Raw genomic sequence first — 8,164 nt, forward strand, 5'->3', positions numbered from 1 at the left:
GGGGAGAGGAATCCCGCACGAATACGGGTTTTATTACATTTGATGTTAACACATTCCAAGCATGTAAGAGACTTAAATATACAATCTGGTTAGTTGTAGGTTAGATTAGTAGACGGTTGAGTTTTGTTTTTTTTTCTTTTTCGGTATTTTTTTTTCTTTTGTTAAATTTTGGCTAATGTATATTTGATTTAATTATATATCAATGTTTGTATTTGAGAGTTTAGTTTATTTTTGTAAACTTGTAAAAATGTTAAATTTCTCATAAAAATATCTATAAAAAAAAAGAAAAAGAAGGAAGCATATGTAAGGTATAGACAGGATAGATCGAGTGAACCCTTAGAAGAGTATAAAGGAAGTAGGAGTATACTTAAGGGAGAAATCAGGAAGGCAAAATGTGGACATGAGATAGCTTTGGCAAATAGAATTAAGGAGAATCCAAAGAGTTTTTACAAATACAGTCAGGACAAAAGGGTAACTAGGAAGAGAATAGGGCCCCTCAAAGATCAGCAAGGTGGCCTTTGTGTGGAGCCACAGAAAATGGGGGAGATAATAAATGAGCATTTTGCATCAGTATTTAGTGTGGAAAAGGATATGGAAGATATAGACTGTAGGGAAATAGATGGTGACATCTTGGAAAATGTCCATAAAATGTCCATATTACAGAGGAGGAAGTGCTGAATATCTTGAAACGCATGAAGACTGGAGGTTGGCTAACGTGGTGTCACTGCTTAAGAAAGGTGGTAAGGACAAGCCAGGGAATTATAGACCAGGGAACCTGACGTTGGTGGTGGGCATGTTGTTGTTGGAGGGAATCCTGAGGGACAGGATGTACATGTATTTGGAAAGGCAAGAACAGATTAGGGATAGTCAACATGGCTTTGTGTGTGGGAAATCATGTCTCACAAACTTGATTGAGTTTTTTGAGGAAGTAACAAAGAGGATTGATGAGGGCAGAGCAGCAGATGTGATCTATATGGACTTCAGTAAGGGGTTCGACAAGGTTCCCCACGGGAGACTGATTAGCAAGGTTAGATCTCACAGAATACAGGGTGAACTAGCCATTTGGATACAGAACTGGCTCAAAGGTAGAAGATGGAGAGTGGTGGTGGAGGGTTGGTTTTCAGACTGGATGCCTGTGACCAGTGGAGTGCCACAAGGATCGGTGCTGGGTCCTCTACGTTTTGCCATTTACATAAATGATTTGGATGCGAGCATAAGAGGTACAGTTAGTAAGTTTGCAGATGACACCAAAATTGGAGGTGTAGTGGACAGCGAAGAATGTTACCTCAGATTACAAAAGGATCGTGATCAGATGAGCCAATGGGCTGAGATGTGACAGATGGAGTTTAACTCAGATAAATGCGAGGTGCTGCATTTTGGGAAAGCAAGTCTTCGCAGGACTTATACACTTAATGGTAAGGTCCTAGGGAGTGTTGCTGAACAAAGAGACCTTGGAATGCAGGTTCATAGCTCCGTGAAAGTGGAGTCGCAGGTAGATTGGATAGTGAAGAAGGCATTTGATATGCTTTCCTTTATTGGTCAGAGTATTGAGTACAGGAGTTGGGAGGTCATGTTGCGGTTGTAGAGGATATTGGTTAGGCCACTGTTGGAATATTGCATGCAACTTTGTCTCCTTCCTATTGGAAAGATGTTGTGAAACTTGAAAGGGTTCAGAAAAGACTCACAGGGATGTTGCCAAGGTTGGAGGATTTAAGCTATACGGGGAGGCTGAACAGGCTGGGACTCTTTTCCATGGAGCGTCGGAGGCTGAGGGGTGACCTTATAGAGGTTTACAAATTTTTAAGGGGCATGGATAGGGTAAATAGGCAAAGTCTTTTCTCTGGGGTCAGGGAGTCCAGAACTAGAGGGCATAAGTTTAGGGTGAGAGGGGAAAGATATAAAAGAGACCTAAGGGGCAACTTTTTCACGCAGAGGGTGATACGTGTATGGAATGAGCTGCCAGAGGAAGTGGTGGAGGCTGGTACAATTGCAACATTTAAGAGGCATTTGGATGGGTATATGATTAGGAAGGGTTTGGAGGGATATGGGCCGGTGGCAGGTGGGACTAGATTGGGTTTGGATAGCTGGTCGGCATGGACGGGTTGGACGGAAGGGTCTGTTTCTACGCTGTACATGATGCTGGGTAATCCAAGATGGAGGACGGGAAAAATTTCTGGCTGTAATAGTTGCTCCTTTTTTGAGGTATTTTAGATGCTAGAGGTGATTTCCTCGAATTCCAGGAGCAGCAATAACTGTTTTATATGCTGATGCATTGTTTTGGAACTTTGGAAAAAAGAAGCCAAAATAACAGCAGTTTTAAAAGGGAAAAGAAAAAACAAAGGAAGCACATGGTGAGGACAGTACAGGAGAGAGGGAGAGGGAGAGAGAGAGAGAGAGAAAACCTGCACAGCTACTGCCTTTGCTGTTTCGAATTCATGCATCGCTCGACATTGGAGTGCATCTGGGAAAATTGACAAACAGTCAAATTCACAACTGATCTTGGAGGAACTGTTGGGCGAAGTTCACAGCACAGAATCAGATAAGTTAATCATAGTTTTAAGTGTGTCCAATAGAAAGGCTGCAATAGTGAGTAGAGTGGGTTCTTTCTTGCTATTTTGTTTTTGGAGATACGTCTCTTGATTAAACTTAAAATATAAGCCATAACTACTAATTTAACCTGGGTAAAAGCAAATTACTGCGGATGCTGGAATCTGAAACCAAAAGACAAAATGCTGGAAAATTTCAGCAGGTCTGGCAGCATCTGTAAGGAGAGAAAAGAGCTTACGTTTCGAGTCTGACTGACCCTTTGTCAAAGCCAAAAAAAGGGAGAAAGAGGGAGGTATTTATACTAAGCTAAGAGAAGGTGAGTCATGGCTCCAGAAGCAAAGGTAGCAATAAAGAGATGATAATGACAGTGCATAGAGAGATTATAGGGAGATTAGGAGCTGTGAATGACCAAGGCTGAAGCCAGTGCTATGTGACAAAATCTGTGGGGGATGGGGGCGATGGGTGAAGCAGAGGCAAAATGGAAAACAGGGGAGAAGGGTAGCAAAGGGGGAAGAGGAGAGGAAAAAGGTGATGAGAGAGTGGGGAGCGAAAGAGCGATAATCAAGAAATAAGAGGTACAGAACAGTGAAAAAAAAAATAAAAAAAGATAAATAAAATAAATGAAATAAAATTACGGAGCAGAATGAAAACAGAGGGGTCGAGGTGGGATAATCATCTGAAGTTGTTGAATTCAATGTTGAGACCGGCAGGCTGTAACATGCCTAGTCAGAAGATACTGTTCCTCCAGTTTGTGTTGAGCTTCACTGGAACATTGCAGCAGGCCAAGGACAGACATGTGGGCATAGGAGCAGGATTGTGTGTTAAAGTGGCAAGTCACAGGAAGGTCTGGGATCTGGTTGCGTACAGACCAAAGGTGCTCAGCAAAGCGATCACCCAGTCGGCGTTATGTCTCTCTGATATAGGGGAGACCACATTGGGAGCAACGAATACAATAGATCAAATTGAAAGAGGTACAAGTGAAACGCTGCTTAATCTGAAATGAGTGTCTGGGGCCTTGGATGGTGAGCATGGAAGAGGTAAAGGGGCAGGTGTTGCACCTTCTGTGATTGCATGGGAAGGTGCCGTGTGTGATGGGAGAGGTGTTAAGTGTGATGGAGGAGTGGGCTAGGTTGTTCCGGAGGGAATGATCTCTGCAGAATGCAGACAGGGGGAGAGAAGGGAAGATATGTTTAATGGTGGTGTCGTGTTGGAGTTGGTGAAAATGGCGGAGGATTATTCTTTGCATGTGAAGGCTGGTGGGGTGAAAGGTGAGAACAAGAGGGACCCTATCCTTGTTCTGGGAGTGAGGGTCATGGCGCGGGAGATGGACCGCACGCTGTCAAGAGCCCTGTCAACAACTGTAGGTGGAAAGCCACGGTTGGAGAAGAAGGAGTACATATTAAGAGCACCACTTTGGAAAGTGGCCTCATCGGAACAAATGTGGCGGAGGCAAAGGAGCTGGGAGAATGGGATAGAGTCCTTATAGGACATAGGGTGAGAAGAGCTGCAGTCCAGATAGCTGTGGGAGTCAGTGGGAATGTAATGGATATTAGTGGATAGACTATTGCCGGAAATGGAGACAGAAAGGTCAAGGTAAGGAAGGCAAGTGTTGGAGATGGACCAGGTGAAGGTGATGGAGGGATGGAAACTAGAAGTGAAGTTTATGAATTTTTCCAGATCAGGACGAGAGCATGAAGCCGCACCGAAATAGTCATCGATGTACTAATAAAGTCATCGATGTACTAATAAAGTCATCGATGTACCGATAAAGCAGTTGTGGGAGCGGACCCAGGTAGGCCTGGAACAAGAAATGTTCCACATACCCCATGAAAAGGCAGGCATAGCTAGGACCCATGCGGGTACCCATTGCTACAACTTTGATTTGGAGAAAATGGGATGAGTTGAAGGAGAAGTTGTTGAGAGAGAGACCAAGTTCAGCCAGGTGGAGGAGAGTGGTGGTGGATGGAGATTGTTTGGGCCTCTTTTCGAGAAAGAAGTGAAGAGCTTTCAAGACATCTTGGTGTGGGATTGGGGTGTAAAGAGATTGCACGTCCATAGTGAATAGAAGGTGGCTAGGGCCTGCGAATTGAAAGCTGTCAATGTGTCGCAGGGCATCAGAGGGATCCCGGATGTAGATGGGGAGGGAGTAAACCAGAGGAGTAAGGAGGAAATAAGTTCAGTGGGGCAGGAGCATGCTGACACAATGGGCCTGCCGGGATAGTCCTTCTTGTGGATTTTGGGGAGTAGGTAGAAGCGGGCTGTCCGGGGTTGGGAGACTATGAGGTTGGAAGCTGTGGGCGGGGGGGGAGGCGTTCGGAGGAAATGAGGTCAGTCACGGTGTTGGAGACAATGGCTTGATGCTCAGTGGTGTGGTCATGCTCCAGGGGGAGGTAGGAGGAGGAATCTGAGAGTTGGCACTCAGCCTCTGCGAGGTAAAGGTCAGTACGCCAGACGGCAACCCCCTTTGTCAGCAGATTTGATAACAAGGTTGGGGTTGGACCTAAGGGAGCGAAGGGCAGAAAGTTCGGATGGAGAGAAGTTGGAATGGGTAAGAGGGGCAGAGAAATTAAGGCGGCCAATTTAACCTGGGGCAGTGTTTTGTAGAGGAATAAGACGGTGTTATTTTCTGGGTCTGTAGATTGTGATGGAGCCAAAATGGTCTTTGCAGTGCTATGTACTTCTTGTCAGATGTGGGAGTTTAAAGAGAGTTTAAGGGTTACTGCAGATTATATCTGCCATAAATGCTGTTGGATGCGAATCTTATCAGAGCAAATGGATCGGTTGGAGAGACAGTTATAAGCAATGAGGAATTTGCAACAGCAACAGTATGTGATGGTTGGCAGTTATAGGAAGGGGGGGGAGGAATGTCTCAGATACAGTCACATAAATGGGTTAACTCCAGGAAAGGTAAGAGAGGTAGGCAGCTAGTGCAAGAGTCTTTTCTGGATATACCCATTTCAAACAGGTATGCTGTTTTGGAAAATGTAGGGGATGATGGATTCTCAGGGGAACGTAGCACGAACAGCCAAGTTTCTGGTATGGAGACTGGATCTAATGAAACGAGGGGTACGTCCGGTTCCAAGAAATCAATTGTGTTAGTGGATTCTCTAGTCCGAGGTACAGACAGATGTTCCTGCGGCCAGCAGCGAAAAAGCAGAATGGGGTGTGTTGCTTCCCTGGTGCCAGGATCAACGATGTCTCAGAGAGTGCAGAATGTTCTCAAGGGGGAGAGCAGCCAGCAAGAGGTCATTATCCACATTGGAACCAACGACATAGGAAGGGAAAAGGTTAAGATTCTAAAGGGAGATCACAGAGAGTTAGCCAGAAATTTAAAAAGGAGATCCTTGAGAGTAGTAATATCTGGATTACTCCCAGTGCTACGAGCTAGTAAGGGTAGGAACAGGAGGATAGTGCAGATGCATGCATGGCTGACGAGCTGGTATATGGGAGAAGGATTCACATTTTTGGATCATTGGAATCTCTTTTGGGGTAGAAGTGACCAGTACAAGAAGGACGGATTGCAGCTAAATTGGAAGGAGACTAATATACTGGCAGGGAAATTTCGAAATCGACGTTTCGGGCAAAAGCCCTTTTTGCCCGAAACGTCGATTTTGAAGCTCCTTGGATGCTGCCTGAACTGCTGTGCTCTTCCAGCACCACTAATCCAGAATCTGCTTTCCAGCATCTGCAGTCATTGTTTTTACCTGTCAGGGAAATTTGCTAGAGTTACTCAGGAGGATTTAAACTAGTAAGATAGGGGGTTGGGGGGACCAAGGATTTAAACTAGTAAGATAGGGGGTTGGGGGGACCAAGGGAGATAGTGAGGAAAGATTTCAATCTGAGACTGGTACAGTTGAGAACAGAAGCGAGTCAAACAGTCAGGGCAGGCAGGGACAAGGTAGGACTAATAGATTAAACTGCATTTATTTCAATGCAAGGGACCTAATAGGGAAGGCAGATGAACTCAGGGCATGTTAGGAACATGGGACTGGAATATCATAACGATAGAAACGTGGCTCAGGGATGGGCAGGACTGGCAGCTTAATGTTCCAGGATACAAATGCTACAGGAAGGATAGAAAAGGAGGCAAGAGAGGAGGGGGGTGGCATTTTTGATAAGGGATAGCATTACAGCTGTGCTGAGGGAGGATATTCCCGGAAATACATCCAGGGAAGTTATTTGGGTGGAACTGAGAAATAAGAAAGGGATGATCACCTTATTGGGATTGTATTATAGACCCCCCAATAGTCAGAGGGAAATTGAGAAACAAACTTGTAAGGAGATCTCAGCTATACTGATGGAAAAGGATAGACCAGATCTAAAAGTTGAAGTTCCACATTGGAGAAAGGCCAATTTTGATGGTATTAGGCAAGAACTTTCAAAAGCTGACTGGGGGCAGATGTTCGCAGGTAAAGGGACGGCTGGAAAATGGGAAGCCTTCAGAAATGAGATAACGAGAATCCAGAAAAAGTATATTCCTGTCAGAGTGAAACGAAAGGCTGGTAGGTATAGGGAATGCTGGATTACTAAAGAAATTGATGGTTTGGTTAAGAAAAAGAAGGAAGCATATGTAAGGTATAGACAGGATAGATTGAGTGAATCCTTAGAAGAGTATAAAGGAAGTAGGAGTATACTGGGACTGGGTGAGTTACTCTTTGGAGGGTCGGTGTGGACTTGTTGGGCCGAAGGGCCTGGTCCTACACTTTAGGTAATCCAGTCTAATCTATACTTAAGAGGGAAATCAGGAGGGCAAAAAGGGGACATGAGATAGCTTTGGCAAATAGAATTAAGGAAAATCCAAAGGGCTTTTACAAATACATTAAAAACAAAAGGGTAACTCGGGAGAGAATAGGGCTCCTCAAAGGTCAGCAAGGCAGAAAATAGGGGAGATACTAAATGAGTATTTTGCATCAGTATTTAGTGTGGAAAAGGATATGGAAGATATAGACTGTAGAAAAATAGATGGTGACATCTTGCAAAATGTCCATGTTACAGAGTAGGAAGTGCTGGATGCCTTGAAACACATAAATGTGGATAAATCCCCAGGACCTGATCAGATGTACCCGAGAACTCTGTGGGAAACTAGAGAAGTGATTGCTGGGCCTTTTGCTGTGATATTTATATCATCGATAGTCCCAGGTGAGGAGACTGGAGGTTGGCAAACATGGTGTCATTCTTTAAGAAAGTTGGTAAGGACCAGCCAGGGAACTATAGACCAGTGAGCCTGACCTTAGTGGTGGGCAAGTTATTGGAGGGAATCCTGAGGGACAGGTTGTACATGTATTTGGAAAGGCAAGGACTGATTAGGGATAGTCAACATGGTTTTGTGCGTGGGAAATCATGTCTCACAAACTTGATTGAGTGTTTTGAAGAAGTAACAAAGAGGATTGATGACGGCAGAGTGCTGGATGTGATCTATATGGACTTCAGTAAGGCGTTCGACAAGGTTCCCCATGGGAGACTGATTAGAAAGGTTAGATCTCATGGGAGAACTAGCCATTTGGATACAGAACTGGCTCAAAGGTAGAAGACAGAGGGTGGTGATGGAGGGTTGTTTTTCAGACTGGAGGCCTGTGACCAGTGGAGTGCCACAAGGATCGGTGCTGGGTCCTCTACG

At 44.7% G+C, this 8,164-nt stretch overlaps 1 protein-coding gene across 1 annotated transcript in view; it reads right to left on the bottom strand.

Moving 5' to 3' along the window:
* The window catches only part of dnah1 (dynein, axonemal, heavy chain 1), a 420,700-nt gene that overhangs the window by 261,306 nt on the left and 151,230 nt on the right, over positions 1–8,164 (bottom strand). The gene's annotated exons all lie outside the window — the stretch shown is intronic.

Source organism: Chiloscyllium plagiosum, chromosome 18 (assembly GCF_004010195.1).
Source record: "Chiloscyllium plagiosum isolate BGI_BamShark_2017 chromosome 18, ASM401019v2, whole genome shotgun sequence".
NCBI classification, from domain to species: domain Eukaryota; kingdom Metazoa; phylum Chordata; class Chondrichthyes; order Orectolobiformes; family Hemiscylliidae; genus Chiloscyllium; species Chiloscyllium plagiosum.